Genomic DNA, 16,592 nt, shown 5'->3' on the forward strand with positions numbered 1-16,592 from the left:
TGTAGGGCCACTTCACAACAGTGTTTTAATGGGATCCACTGGGTCCTAATTCAGCTCTTTATGGGAATTAAACGTATAATGTAGCATTGTTGTTGTTGTTTTTCTATAAATAACATTCAAATAACACTTTTCTCAACTCAACCTAGACATAGTATAGAGAACCTATACCATATATATCAGTATACAAAACATATCTACGGAATTCCTTATGCTATGTCCAGAACAGCAAACTTCCGAGCTAATTTTAACATTTCTGCCTAATATAATATGCTATTTTGAACACAGCATAGATTTTTTTTTTAATTAGAAAGTACTCCAATTTCGAAGAAAATCTTCTCCCAAATCACGCTCTGTAATTTCCAATAACAATTATGTTCAATACACTACCAGTAGATTTCTACATTTTATAAATTTCCAATAAGATTCTTAACATCAAATTAAATCCTATAGGACAAAGTAAATTTTCAGCAGTTTCTCATGCTACACAACGTAGCTAGCGATCTGTGTGGGTCTGGATGTGTAGAAGAAACTAGACTGTAATGTTGACTTTAAGGATGAGTGACCCTGGTCCCAGCTCAACCTCAATAAAATATTTCACTATGCAGAGTTAAACAAAGACACACCAAGGAAGGCACAAACAGCATCTAATTAGAAGCAACTTGTTGAGAAGTTTCACAAATTTGCTAAGGTTACATAGTTATGTTTAACATTTAGCTATTTAAATATTCGACTATGTTTTATTTAAGATTTAGCCCATTTTATTTGCTACTACCAGATTAGACTATAATAATAATAATAATAATAATAATAATAATAATAATAATAATAATAATAATAAACTTTATTTTCTATAGCGCCTATAAAAGTAGCATCTTAAAGCGCTTCACAGAAGAAAAAGAAAACATACAATTATACGAATAATACGTTAAAATAAGTAAGATATAAAAAAAAAACACCAAATAAGAACATACTATTAAAAAAGTTTTAAAAAAATCAATTTCAAGTAAAAGCTATGCTAAAGAAATAAGCTTTAAAGGAGGATTTAAAGACACTAAGGGATTCTGCTTGCCTAATCCGAACAGGCAAGGAGTTCCCGAGTCTTGGAGCTACAGAAGAAAATGCCCTATCACCCATACATTTTAACCGGGTATGTGGGATGATTAAAAGGCCAGTTTCCGATGAACGGAGAGCACGCACAGGTGTGTAGGGGGCTAAAAGCTCAGTAAGGTAGTGAGGAGCCAAACCATTCAAAGCTTTGTAGATAAGCATAAGAAATTTAAAATCCACCCGAAATCTGACATGGAGCCAATGTAAGGACTCCAAGACTGGAGTGATGTGATCCCTTGTCCTGGATCCAGTCAGGATTCGGTTAGCTGAATTTCTAGTAGACTAGCGTTGATTTCTAGTAGTTAATATGATTGGCTAATCAGCAAATTGGGCTAATGATAAACATTGTATATGGTTATATGCAGAAATAAATATTTTACTTCTGATGAAATAATTAGCAAGCTATGTATCGATAGTCATGTATTTTGGTGAGCTAAATTATACTAAATGAAACAAACTCATAATTTATGATTTCTCAGTACTTTTTTTCATCTCTGTCTTGTTACAAGGAAATGTTTAAAGGACAAACAATGACCTAAAAAAACTACCTAAAAAGTTTTGACCTCCATGAAAATGAAGAAACAGCAGTTTACTAAGATCACCTTCTACTGGATGTGCTGGTTATGATTGTCTTTCTTCCATTGGACCATTAGCATATGTTTGAGAGAAGTCTTACTTTAATCCCTATTAAAAATCTCTTAGCTGCCGAAATGTGGGGGAAATGAGTTTGAGGATGTGGGTGAAGAGTGTTTGTGAGGAGTTAAGCTGGATTCGGATTAGATGTAGAGAACTGTGTGAGGATACAATAAGTCAAAGATCCGGGAGTCAACGGATAAAGCACCTAAACCAAGGCCCAAGATTCCAAGCTTCAAAGCATATGTCTCTTAATCAGTTCTGAGGAGGCATGACCAAAATATCCAGTGATACACAGAAGTCCGTAAACAAGGACAAAACTTTTACTACGGTGATCGCAGTCCAAGATGTTAAAACCTAACAGAAAGTCAAAAACCTCTAAAAAAAAAAACTGGACCATTGTGGTCAAATTTGAAAATCTAATGTGTGTCCCAATAAATGAGCTAAACTGATTATTAGTTGCAGGAAAATGGGCTGAATGTTAGTGTGGGGCAGAGTTCTGGCCTGATAAGACATTCTCACTCTCACTTTTTCTCTCTCTCTCTCTCACTTTCTCTCTCTCTCTCGCTCTCTCTCTCCCTCTTTATTACTAGCAGCAGGGCTTCTCCGGCTGCTCAGAGATAAAAAAAAAAACCTTATCCCACAGAGCCAGAAACCATTCTTCAGCCATCATATTTCAAATTTCTACACAAATGCTGATTTGTTCCTATTTTTTTTATTTCATAAGCAACACGTTGCAGTTTCGAACCAAGCTCGAAAATCCAGCCTGCTGAAACTAACTTGACGATTTTCTTATCAGACAAGTCTTTTACATTCTATTATGTTTGGACTCCATGTCACACTTCCACACATATCTAAGCCGGATTAGTGACACCAGGGTTCAGGGCTAAACGTAGTCTGAATAGGAGCTCTACCAGACTTCGAGACTCTCTTTGCTTAATCTGCTAATGTATTCCCAGGGTCAGGAGGTCCCTTTTTCCAATCAATGCTCGGGATTTACACAGCTTTCCCCTGGAATGTGACCTGTCCACAGTTCTCTCCACCCTGTAGCTCTGTTCGCCAACCACGTCCAATTTTCCACAGGATTTCGCCACCAAATGGAGAATAGAGCGGAAACCTGGGGCAGCTTCCTATCAAACGTTTTAAGTCGTCAATTAGCACTTTTTCAGAGCTGGAAAAAAGGTGGAAATTTCAGATATCACCTTACATTTCATATCGTGTAAAGCTTTATACTTTTAAAAAGGCTTCATAGGAAATTAAAATGAACATGTCAGGTATTAGACATTTATATTATTAAGAACGATCCTGTAATTGGGAATAATGATTATACCATCTGTCAAAATGAACAGTAGAAAACATTATGAAAACCAGCAGAATGCAGTAAATGAGGCTCCATTCGTCTCTGAGCATACAGTATCATTTAAAACAATACTGTTTAAGTCACAAACTTCTGTTTTTATTGCATTTCTTGTAAAATGCATAGGTGAATTGGCTAAATCTATCATTCCAATAATGCTATCATTCCAATGAATCTATGATTTCTAATTTCTTGAACTTGAATCATAAGCTAAGCAAATCTTCTTAAGTAAATAAGAAGGAATATGGAGAGGAGGACAGTTGAGCTCAGACGAGCTCACACACTGGGCCAGACTTGAAAAGAATCTCGGCCCAAGATCGAACTCAAACCGAGCCGAAAATTAAAACTCATAATCAGTTATAGACCAGTGTGTATTTATTTATTTGTTTGTTTGTTTGTTTGTTTGTTTGTTTTAAAAGAGAGAAAGATAAGTCAGGTTGAACTAATTTTCAAAAAAAAAATTCACAAGGATGTGTACTATAATATTACATCTGTCATCACCTGTATCGTGGAGTAGCAAAAGTGATAAAGGTCTCAGATGTAACACAAGGCCGTGGGTTCAAGTCTCAACCAAATCACGTTGGATATACAAATAAAAATTATTATTAATACTCGATTCAATTACGTAAAGCTGATGTATGTGTAAGTGAATTCTACAAGCTTTTGTTTAGTGATTTTCTTCAAGTGTCACTAAAATTTATATTTATGAATACCGCAAACTCTCCCCACATTTCTTAGTCTTTTGTCCTTGGCAAGGCTTCAAATCAGTATCAGACAGGGTACATAGTACATAGTAGCTATTGCATCGTATTAATTTGTTAATGATCATTTGAATATAGAGGTCTGTGGTGTTTTTGTGTGTGTGTGTGTGTGTGTGTTTTCCTGGTCATCAGAATGCTAATGTGTTCCTCTTTTCATTATAGCACTACTACATGAGCTGCCAGTCAAGTACATCACAGAGCATGTGATGTGAGAAAAAGACAATGCAGGAGCCATGGGGAGGCTGACACCAACCATCAACTCCCCTTAGCTTATTCTTCTTATTATTATTATTATTATCATCATCATCATCTCTCGCTGATGTTCTCCAGAAAGCTGCCGGATCTAGAAGAGTAATAAACATGTAAAACTTCCTCCCCACCATTGCAGCCTCATCCTTCCACCTCACTGATTCCCACACTACTTCTGCCTGGCATTGAAGCCGAGTGACAGGCCTTTCATAAAACACCCCAGCACCCCTCAGATCATCATGACAATGACGTGATGAGTTGACAGTGGTCCAGGAATTATTGCTTTTCTTTTTTTTTAGCATCAAACAGCATGTCTGGTGTCCTATGGTGTGTAAAAAAAAAAGAAACAAAAAACATAATCATTGACTAAATGCTGTATAATGTGGAATTCCTGAGAAGCTCTGAGTCACCCTGATAAATCATCTAATAGGATTTCACAGTCAGCACTGAGAAAGTTGGTAGGAATTGTTGAGAAATTTATTGGCATATGTCATGAGCCAATTTAGATACGTCATCTTTGTCTTAAGGCATGAACTAATATTGCTCTGGCAGCCAATCAAAGGAGAGAATATACGTGGGTGTAAACAATCCAAACTGGATTCAGATGACGAAAGAGTTCAATATCTTTGCTATAAAAGAAAGAGGAAATAGATTCAGGCGTCATAGAGTTTGTCTTTTTGAACAGTTATTCTCTTTGTTATAGAATATTCTTAGTTGTAATATCATTTTTCTACCAGAGAGGAAGCACTTCCAAAATTTTACCATTTGTTCATTTGTAGATTTGTGTATCAGAAGGGTTTGTCTGCCAAGTGCACTCCACTGAGCATATACACAAATCAGCCATAACATTTAAACCACCTGTCTAACAGTGTGTAGGTCCGGCTTGTCCCGCCAAAAGTTCTGACCCATTAAGGCAGGGATGTCTTAAGACCTGTGCTGTAGTATTGAGTTTAAAGTCTGTAAGTTGTACAGTGGATCTTCCATGAATCTGACTTGTTTATCCAGTACATCACACAAATGCTCTTTCAGATTGAGATCTGGGGAATTTGGTGGCCAAGTCAAGATGTTGAAATCTTGGTCATGTTCCTCAAACCATGCCTAAACGTGGTGAGATGCTCTAACCCAGTCATCTAGACATCACAATGTGGTCCTTGTCAAAGTCACTCAGATCCGTACACTTACCCACTGTACTGCTTCTAACACATCAACTTCAAGAACGAACTGTTCACTTGATAGGTGCCCCTGTATCGAGATAATCAACGTTATATACTTTACTTTTCTGTGGGTTTGATGATATGGCTGATCATGGTATATACTGTATATATCTGTGAGTGACTACTCTGTTATTGTCTGATTACTATTATTGTCAAGCCTGTTACCCATGTAGCTTTGTCTTGTGATATTTAACCAAAAAAAATATATATCTTTCTTGAAATTCTGTCAGGTTATCTAGGTTTGCTAGCTGGCTAACAACATTTGTGAATTCTACAATATGCATAGGCTTAAAGATAACACTCAATCAGAAATGCTCTAATGTCCAAATATAATATAGATTTAATGGCACAACCAGATTTCTATACCTGCACTGAAAAAAAGAGTGGGGTTTCGAGGTTAGAGTTATCCTTATCCCTTCATGATATTTCTCACCAGTGTGGCCAACAATAATGACAGCGCTGGGCACTCTGCCTGTTTTTCAGTCCATTTTCAATGTGTGCCAGGACCAGCCACCAAACTAGATAGTCAAGTGCCTTGTCTGGCCCGAAGCGCTAGTGAAAAGGAAGAATGCACCATGCTAAATGTGCTTTCTGATGAGATGGGACAGTTGAATGGAACCAAACCAGGGCCACAAGGCCTTTGGCACGCGGAGGCTGATGCTGTCCACTGTTGTGAAAAGGCTTTCGGCTGTGAGTGGGTAGAAACAATAGCTCTGCTGGCCACATAGTCAAGGGCATGGGTGTTTTATGAGGTACAAGTAGATTTAAGAACTGGCTTTGAACTTAAAGACAAGCCTTGAAGCTTTCCATGACCTCAAAAATTAGCCACATCAACTCTCTTTCATTCTGTCTCTCTCTCTTTCTTCCCCTAATTCCATTATTTCCATTTCAAATTTGTCTGTTTAATTGTTCATTTTAGCAAAAAAAGAAAAAAAACATTATACCAACTGCATTCATCCTCCTTCACTTTCAAAAGCCAAGGACATTATTTCGGAAAATATGTGCAACCGAACCAGTACATCATACTGTCTAGTCTGTTGACTCTACGAGGCAAGTCTTTTATGCTTAATAAAAAAAGGATCCAAGGACTGCACGCTCTGCAAACATTCTCTCCTCCATTAATTTGGGGAGATGTATCTTTCTAAAATCAAAAGGTTCAGGGAGACAGCGAGACACAGTGAGGCGGTGGAAAGATGTAGACGTGATGGATGAAGGACGTCTGGGCTCTCTCCAAGGGGATCACACCATCACTGCACACCTCCATTAAGTGAGAGAGGAGAAGGCTTAAGAGAGGCTGACAGGAGATGAGCTAATCTCTTCTAACTAACAGCTGGTCTAAGCTCCAGGGAACAAACTTTGGACTCAAGGCTGGGGGTGGCTTCTGTATTTCATTATTCTGCATCTGAATTTGGTTTGTGAAAAAAAACTTGGAAGAAGATTTCATATTTCATGTGTGTCATAAAATGCATACAGTGATATTTTATATTACCAGCCATCATCATTCCCAACATTGGAGTAAACAAATGTTTAGACATTTTTTAATAGTAACAAATGTTAAAAGTAAGAAAAGAGTTCAATTGTGAGCATTGACAAAAGTTCTAGCACATTCTTAGAAAAAGGGCTAAATATAGAACCCCGAAGAGCTCCTTTCCCCCACTCTTAATGTTTCAAGTTTTAACCATTTTCTATAAAATTATCAATGAAGTATTTGGCAGATATTATTTATTTATTTGTTTGTTTGTTTGTTTGTTTGTTTGTTTTTAACTCAAATGAAATACACTTGGGACCTAATACAATTCAGGCACAAAACAGCTGGTAGATTATAGGTTAAGTGCCTGACTCAAGTGCCCAACAGTGGTTCTCTTACAGTCTGTACAGTATATCCCTCGTTCAGAACATTAACCTCTGGGCCAATCCTGCAACATGCCACTGTATGATCTGTATATTCCTAGTTCACCAATGTCTAAATAGTTGTTTCTCTTGGTGGCCATGGTGGCTTAGTGGTTAGCGTGTTTTCCTCATATAATAATAATAATAATAATAATAATAATAATAATAATAATAATAATAATAAGAAGAAGAAGAAGAAGAAGAAGAAGAAGAAGAAGAAGAAGAAGAAGAAAAAACTTTATTTTGCATAGCACCTTTAAAAGTAGCTTCTCAAAGTGCTTGACATAAAAGATGAAATTAAAAGACACACACAACATTACAGGCAAAACTAACTAAAACTAAAACTAACTATACAAAAATAAAAAGCCAATAAACAACAAACAAAGAAATCCCATAAAAGCTATAACTTTGGGTTTGCGTGTTCTCCTTCTGTTTATGGGTTTCCTCCTCACGTCCATTAACGTGCTTTCTAAGTTGAGTGGCATCACTAAATTGTTCATAGTGTGGGATTGTGTCCTGTGAGGGGTTGGCACCCTGTCTAGGGTGTCCCTGTGTGCCCTGGCATAGACTCCAGTCTCCACATGATCTTGTGTGGGATTAGCCGATAAGACAATGGATGAGTAGAAGTATGGCACACTCTATGAAGATCTCTATCAGTTCAATCATTTGTCTTGCTGGACAGGACAGCAGGACAGCAGTCCCCAACTTTTGCACAACAAGCATAATAACAAACTCAAAGTGCATAAAAATACCACTCACCAATAATGGAGAATCAGTGGGAACCCTGAGCCTTTTTCTCTGCAACAAGACGGTCTTACCGTACTCGTGTTTGTTGATGTGGTGACCTTTAATAATTGCTTCTGTCCTTCTAGTTTGTGTTCTTTTCTTTTAAAAAACTCCAAAAGCTTGTTTTTTAATGCAGGATGCTTGGTCTCCATGTGACAAAGCAGATTTGAAGACTTTGTTGCCTCATTTGACAGCCTATTCCTACATATTACACAGAGAGGGCTTGTGCATCAGAATCACCAGTCAGAATAAACCCGTATTTTAAGTACGACTCCTGATTTATTGTATTAAATGTAGCTTTCTTTTTCTTGGCAGTTGTAGGCTCCTCTAATGTCTCATCACTGGGCCTTTTTCCCTATGCAAAGTCGCTCTCCAAAGATGTTTGTTTTTTACTAATTTAAGCTAGTTTGTGCACTTATTTTTTGGCATCACATGCCTGAAACTGGTAGGTGTCGAGCGCATCAAGAGGAACAGTTGGATGTTATTAAAAGAGAATCTAGTTTTTCAGAATAAAACATCTTTTATAGTGTAATTGAAAATAAAAGAGAAAGAAATTATTTATTCTAAATCAAGACTTAAATAGTTCAATGCATTTCACACCAATATTTATGTTTAAGAACCTACAATTTTAAATATTTTAGTTAGTGCCTTTGCTGTAGCTCAGACTCCTGACCAGTTGTTCTGATTATGATGACATTAGTCTTTGGAAGCAGCAGGACTTCCAATCGGAGACTTTTGTGCATTGTAAAATCATCTATTGTCACCTACTAACATTTTAGATGAAATAAAGCAGGCGTAGCAGGATAGAGCTACTGGAGGACGGAGAACTTTTAGATTTATGATCGCCTGTGAAGCTTAAGCCATATAGATCTGAGTACGTATGTAAGTATGTGCGGCTTGTAGACCGGGTTTTACAACGGCTAACAGTAGCCATGTGTTTCTGATTGCGCAGGGTCCATCCATTTTGGCTGTCCTTGAAATGCGGTTTCTTCTATTGGAGCCCATTTTCCCCAATGACATGTTTACCAGACAGTAAATCTAAAAGTCTGCAGGCCTCCAGCATACTCCAACCAATGAAATCTTATGGGGGATGCACTGTATTGTATAAATGCAATTGTCATTTAAAGGAACCAGCAACCCTCATTTATAAGTATGAAAGTTTTAGTTCATTCGTTTGTGCATTTAGAAGCTTTGGCAGCAGGCACCTGAGGTGCACACAACTGTGACATTTGCTCTTGATTTGAGCCATCAGATCATCGATCAGAACAGCGCATTTCTGATTGCGCACCCCTTAAAACGTCCACTTCAGCATCATGTGCTGTTTCTTTTAGGGCTCATAAATGAATCCTAATCGCCTTTTAATCGCCTCAAGTTCTGGATACAAATGGAAAAAGAAAAGAGAGAGAGAGAGAGAGAGAGAGTTAGAGAGAGGCGTCAGGGACTTTTTTTTCCTGCCTCCTTCACTCAGAATTCCTGGGTAATGGCTGGGCTGTAACCATACAGCACCACTCACCGCCAAGTGAAACATCATCCTCTGCCAGTTTCTCTCTGTTTATTTCTCTCCATTTTTCATCCTTTGCTTTCCCCCTCCTTTAATGACACACATGCACAAAAAAAAGTCATATACAGAATCTGCATTTAATTTGCATGGCAGGCCACCATGTCTTTTTTTCTCCCCTCCCTCTTTCCCTCTGCTCTCCCTTTTCACTTTGTTCAACTCTTGCTGTTTTTTCGTGCATTCAGCAAATATTTAGGCCAAGGCAAGGATTTGTGGCTGAGGTTTCTATTACTCAGAGCGGAGAATATTTTCTGAGAACGCTCCCCTGCCAGCAAAAGATTTTTGCTAAGGCTAACACTGACCTCCTCAAATGAGCTTTAAATGGGCAAACAAAGAGGTTTGCTGGGAAAGTAAGACAATTATTTTGGTGTTTTTGGAGCCTCTGTCTAGTTCTAGGGTCATGAAAATCTGGCTAGAGGTTTTCTAAAGCTAAATAAGAAATAAAGCAGCAGCGGTTTTATAAAAAGGATAAAAGTATATGGAATATTATTATTATCCAGTGAAACAGATTTTGTGAGAGGCGGGAAAATGGCATAATCTGATCAATATGTACATAAGGTACAGTGAAGAAAAGCTAACAGTACCAAGTAGAGTGTTTGTTGAGTTTGGCAGGCTGATCCAGTAGGCTTTGCTTTGGAAAACACAGCTAGCAAGCTGCTGGAAGACTTCTTAAGTCATCTCACTCACGCACTTCGGAGGGAAAGTCATCCCCACATAATCTGGACCTTGAAGATCTGATGTGCTGCTATCCAAAAGCCGCAGCCACTGGGGGAAGTATAATGCATGCCCCGAAGCGGAAAGAGGTTTGGGATCAATCCACTCTAATTTTGAGGTCTGAACCAATGGCACATCATAAAGTGGGAAAGGAGACGGACCTACTGAGAGAGCTCCATATTTGGTTGGGATTAAGGATAGCAAAGTTTAATACAAGCAGAATTTCTCAGAGGCTTTGAGATCTCTCTGCTGATCTGGGACATGGCAAAGGAACAGGAAAGCGTCTTGCCAGTATTCCGTCTTTAAACACGTTTTATTCAGTGTAGGCTTTGAGTACACACTTCGAATCAGCACATTACGTTTCAAACTATCGTAACTGTTGACGCCTTTTAAAATCAACACTTCTTTATATTGCAAGATGTACAAAGAGTGTTCTTGCAGGGATTTGAACTTTCTAATCAACAGCCTGATGCCTTTACTCAGAGCCACTGGCTAGAATGGTATGCAGTTTTATCAGCATTAGAAATCTAAAAAAACACACCTAGTCTTTAGTTGAGACCGACGATAACCCAAGGTTGAGTGCAGAATTCCCCACGAATTGTTTGCAATCTTTCTTGCCGTCTTCTGTCAGTCACAGCAATCTGTAGCATAGGTAGTGCTTTCAGAACATGTTGTTCTGCCCTGTGGTGCAACATGAACATTAGTGCGACTGGAAATGCTGCACTCGCTATGTTGTATGGTAGGTCAGAGCAGGCTGGTTCGGGCTGGCTGGAGAAAATGGAGTGAAAAGAAGAAGAGAATTCTATGTAGATACAGATTCCACATACTGTATGTCTGAATCTAGAAATTTCTGGAAAAGAGTATCTGAGATTTAGGTCAGTAACATAGTGTATGATTGACTATTGGTGGTTCTGTTGTTAAGGTTTCAAGTGAGATTTCAAATCCCATATGTGCCAGAAAACCACTGTTGGGCCTTCGAGCATGACACTTAACCCTTGACTGCTCAGGTCAGTGCCTGGAAAGCATCCTGTTTAAGTTTTATTGTCCTTGCAAAAAAAATTTGGATGATTGGACATTAAAGAATCCTGTCAGTGATATTTCATTCACTCACAAAGTATTGGATAAAAGAACTTTAAGGTCTAGATTACACCATATTCAAACCTTACGGCAAATGTAAAAAGATGTATTCTGTTACACGCAGTCACACTAGACCTTTCAGTAATGTTACACCTACATTTAGGACCAGTCTTTGTTTTCCTGATGCAAACGAGGGAGCCTGCATGCTTCCCAAAGTCTTGCACTGACTGGAGTGGTTTAATGGACCATGACTCCTTTCTGCTCGCTAATGACTTTCGATTCAAAGTGGAGCTTTCCTCACTGCCTGTTTGACTTAAAGTAGCGGTGCTTGTGGATCTCAAAAAGACCTCAGATCCCACACATGTGGCATTTTTACTACTGAAAATGAGAAACAAAGAAGAAATCTTGAGAAGAACCAGACACAAAAAAAAAGCGCCCCCTTCTTCAGGGTGACATCAGATGGTTATTCTGGTTATAAATCATTTCTCTTCTATAATTATATGATATAAAGCAAATCAGTACTAAGTGTGATAATAGCACTAAGTTTAGTATTAGTATTGATTAGTATGTTTTTTTCCTGGGCTACTCAGGGTAATAAATTAAAAAAAAATCCCAAAAATTCAGTTCAATTCAAATTTATTTGTATATCGCTTTTAACAATGGACATTGTCTCAATGTAGACTCCAGAGTCCAACAATTGTGTATTGACAGGAAGGTTGTTGACTTTAAAGACCACATACAGTTGGCATCTCCTCTTTAACCATCCAAAATCCTCATGAAACAGAATCTAACTGGAGCTGGTACAACTCTAGATGCCTCAGGATCCGCACAGGGTTGGCCTGATCTCACTGATGGTCCGAAAGCTTCAACTGGAGCTGGCACAATCTATGGATGCGTCAGGATGGGTAGAAAAAAAACAACACAAATGTTTCTATATTTAAAGTAAATACTGATATCAAACCCATTTCTGCTCGCTGAGATGCCCCAAGTGTTTGTTTATGTGTCTAAAATTCTGTGTAATTTATTGTTTATACTGATTGGAAATGTCCCATAAGGAAGATTTCAAACACCAGTGTACTGCTAAAAAAGGGTTAAAGTAATAAGAGGTAGAAATTCACCAAGACAATCCACTAGCATAGAGATTAACGGCTGGATTCTGAGCACTTCTGGTTTGGATGTACCCTTATAGAACCATGCTTTAGGCAATTAAAAAGAGTTGGCTGCAGTTTTCAGGAAAAATTTCCAGCTGAACTCCAGAATCACACGAAAGACTTGAAACTAGCCAAGTGACTTTCGGCTTTGTAAAAGAGATTTTCCATCTTTTCCCAGCATTTTTTGCTTTGCATGGGAAACAAGTATTTCAGACATATTTCTGACATTTTGCTGATGTTATCCTGCAATTACATGCTGCGCGTTAGATCTAATTCCAGTCATTTGCTATAAAACAAGGCCTCTGGGGCTGTGAAGTATTTATAAACTAATCCAGTCTGGCAATGCTGCCATTTACTGTCCTCTTTATGGCTCCTCCTCCTCAAAGCATGGGGCAGTGTGAATCCTGTCCTAATGGACCATTCCCTCTGACTAAAGGGTACAATAATGAATCTATGGAATATAATTGGGGCTGTGAGCCCCAACAGAACAATGGACTTATATCATATTAGGTATGCACTTGTGCATTAAGCTTCATGGACATCAGCATACACTTTTATCTTCTAGTGGTTTACATTTTTTTCTTATTTTTGTGGATCAATTGCGAATCCAAATGTTTTTTTATTAGTTGATACGTGCGCCTATATCAATTCACTAGTAATATTAAAACTTAAAGAAACCATTGTCTGAAATGGAAACATCTCAGAAAACTAATTTCGCCTTCATTTAAAATAATTGTGATGTCATATCATATTCAAATGGCATTCATTCATTCAAGATCGATTCATTTCATCATGATTCTGTGTTCTCGATGATGCGCATTTTAAAAGGAAAATAGGAAAAAATATTTTATTTTACTATAATATAATGACTTGAGAAATAAAATTTAAGCCACACAGTATATCTATGTATTTTTACACTTTTTTTTAGAATCAGATCCAAATAACTTGTGACTTAATCTCAGTTATATGAAGTGTTTATTAAAGCTATTGTTCATGATTATAACAAAAACTGAGCCAAGTTTCATTTTGAAGGAGACTGCAGGATTACACATACAGTATGAGTCCAGGTGAACGTACACAAGCTGGATTTAGATGTTAAGTTCTCATAACAAGCAGGATCATGGAACAATAAGAGCTGCGTTCAACACGCATTCAGTAACATTTTTCCCTTTAGTATGCTATTTTTGACCGCTTCAGCAGTTACAGAGATTTTTTTCAATATATTTGGTGAGAAATATCCAGATGAATGCTTGTATAAAAATATTGCACACAGAGCCTTCCCATAGGGCAACGGGAGAAGAACAGAAGGAGGAATAGAGGAAGGCTGAATGTCAGCTCTTTTTATGTGTAAGTGCTATAGGCACTAAACACAGTTCCTTGTGGATAAAGTGTACTTGTTTAACAACGGCTGAGAAAACTTCTTGCATTTTTTTTAACATCACATGACAAAGTCATCATGCCGGATGTAGTATGAACAGATTGTACACACACATATCAACTGTATCAGCAGCCAAGCAGTAGGTACTGAATCGAATGCAGAAGGTACTGAATCGAATGCCGTAGATACTGAATCAAATGTAGCAGGTACTGAACAAATGCAGTATTTAGTGAATCAAATGAGTTAGATACCGATATACAGTTTCAGACACACACTAAGTATCAGGTATAAAGTTTGTCAAGTAAAAATATGCAGGAAAAAATCTACAATATAGTTGTGAAGTACAATTACTCAGAAATTTTCCACCACTATCAAGTGAAGAATAATATTTTAAAGCATTCAAACAAACAATGCAAAAAGGTGTGAGAGTTGGATTTGAACCCTCTGACTCAAATAAGGCCCAAATGTTTTCATGAGGTGCTGTGGGCAATACCAACAAGCAATAACACCTAAATAGGGCAGAGGGCAGCAAGCATGCCATGCCCACAGTCAGAGACAATACCTCCTGTACACAAGAAAGCAGAGGTGAGTATACTGTATCTGTCTTTCAAGAAAAGGTCCAAAAAGTCATACAAAAATAATAAACACACAGATTACATTCTCACATTCTATAAGCACATACACATACATAGTACATTTACACACAGTCCAATATATTAGGGACCCCTGAACATAGTTAACTGATCAGCCATTCATGTGGCAGCACTATAACAATGATGCTTTTCTGCTCACCACGATTGCTAAGAGTGATTATACTGTATGAGAAATCTACAACCCAATGAATCAGGGATGTTGCATTGAAAGCGCAGATGCATTGTCACTGTCCACTTTATTAGGAACACATGTAGGTTCAAGCTTTCTAAACTAATTAGCCAATCAAGTGGCAAAGGGCAGTACAGAGGCAGGTCAAGAGCTATAATAGTTGTTGGTCCATTTTCCTCTGATCACTCTCATCAACACAATTTGTCACAACATTCTGTGTAAACTCTAGAGATTGTTGTGTGTGAAAATCTGTTACGGTTAAAATCACATAGGATGTTTGCAGAGAACATGATATGAAGCTCTTGACCTGTATCTGCATACTTGTGCTACTTTGACATGATTGGCTGATTGGATAACGGCATGAACTGCATGCAAGTGTTCCTAATAAAGTGGACAGTCTCTGATCCTGTGGGATTTTCCTACTGGATAACAATGCAGGACATCACAGTTTGGAGCATTTCAAAGACATTGATGAAATGTGTAGCAAATGTGTGTGTGTGTGTGTGTGTGTGTGTGTGTGTGTGTGTGTGTGTGTGTGTGTGTGTGTGTGTGTGTGTGTGTGTGTGTGTGTGTGTGCATAACAACAGGGAAGGAATGCCTACTGGATGCTGGGTTTATACAAGACTAAAAAACATACTGAAATAAAATATAATCCTGTACAATATATTCCTAGTGCTTTGTATTAATTTGTATATTTTTACTAGGTTCTAGGTTCTGTCACGGCTTCAGAAACTAAGCCAATTATAATCATTTCACTTGCATCATAGTATTTAAAAAACTAATACTTTCTTTATTCCATATAAATAATCTAAGCCTCATAACAGGGTGTGGAGGGAAAATGGCAGACGTGGGAGGCGGCTGAGAACGAACGCACAGAACAATAGCAGCTTTTGATAACAACAGGCCATTACAGGCTATTAGTGAGGGAAAGTACAGTTTACTAGACAAATTTACAGCATCGGAAAATAGAGGAGGGGGGTGAGGGGGTGGCGGTAAAGACAGTACAGTTGTATGCTGCTGTTCTTCTAAGCTACCATGACATGACCTCGCCTATGCTTAAAAAAAAATTGTCTTATGCAAAGACAAACATATTAAGCAAATCTGAAACAACAGCATCCTGGATCATGTGGTTTCACTGCTGAATGTTAAACCATCCCACTGGAGCAATGTAGTTTCAGTCAGGCCATAAATATAAAGGTTTTTATAATCTTAATTATACAGCCATTTTTTTTCTGTTGTCATCCTCGAGCCAGCTCCCCCTCAGGGCCAAGCACCGGCCCCAACAACAACAAGACCCACATTCAGAAAGCAGGACGAGGTTCAAGACTTTTAAGAGATTTCACTAAGCTTGTTGAGGGGAAAAGATAGTAGGGTGCTTTCAGATGTGCGTGCTCTCAACTCTGAGTTTTTAATAGCTTTTTTTTTTTTATTGGAAGAGGAAGCTTATTGTCTTCGGCCAGGCCCACTGTAAGAAGGTGAAGAACATTCCATTAAAATATTTGCCAAATTTTAAAAATGACTGGGGGGGGGGGCACGATGGCTTAGTGGTTAGCACGTTCCTCTCACACCTCCAGGGTTGGGGTTTGATTCCCGTCTCCACCTTGTGTGTGTGGAGTTTGCATGTTCTCCCCGTGCCTCGGGGGTTTCCTCCGGGTACTCCGGTTTCCTCCCCGGTCTAAAGACATGCATGGTAGGTTGATTGGCATCTCTGGAAAATTGTCCGTAGTGTGTGATTGTGTGATTGAATGATAGAGTGTGTGTGCCCTGTGATGGGTTGGCACTCCATCCAGGGTGTATCCTGCCTTGATGCCCGATGACGCCTGAGATAGGCACAGGCTCACTGTGACCACTCGGATAAGCGGTAGAAAATGAATGAATGAATGAAAAATGACTGT

The sequence above is a fragment of the Tachysurus fulvidraco genome, chromosome 4, assembly GCF_022655615.1.
Source record: "Tachysurus fulvidraco isolate hzauxx_2018 chromosome 4, HZAU_PFXX_2.0, whole genome shotgun sequence".
NCBI lineage: Eukaryota > Metazoa > Chordata > Actinopteri > Siluriformes > Bagridae > Tachysurus > Tachysurus fulvidraco.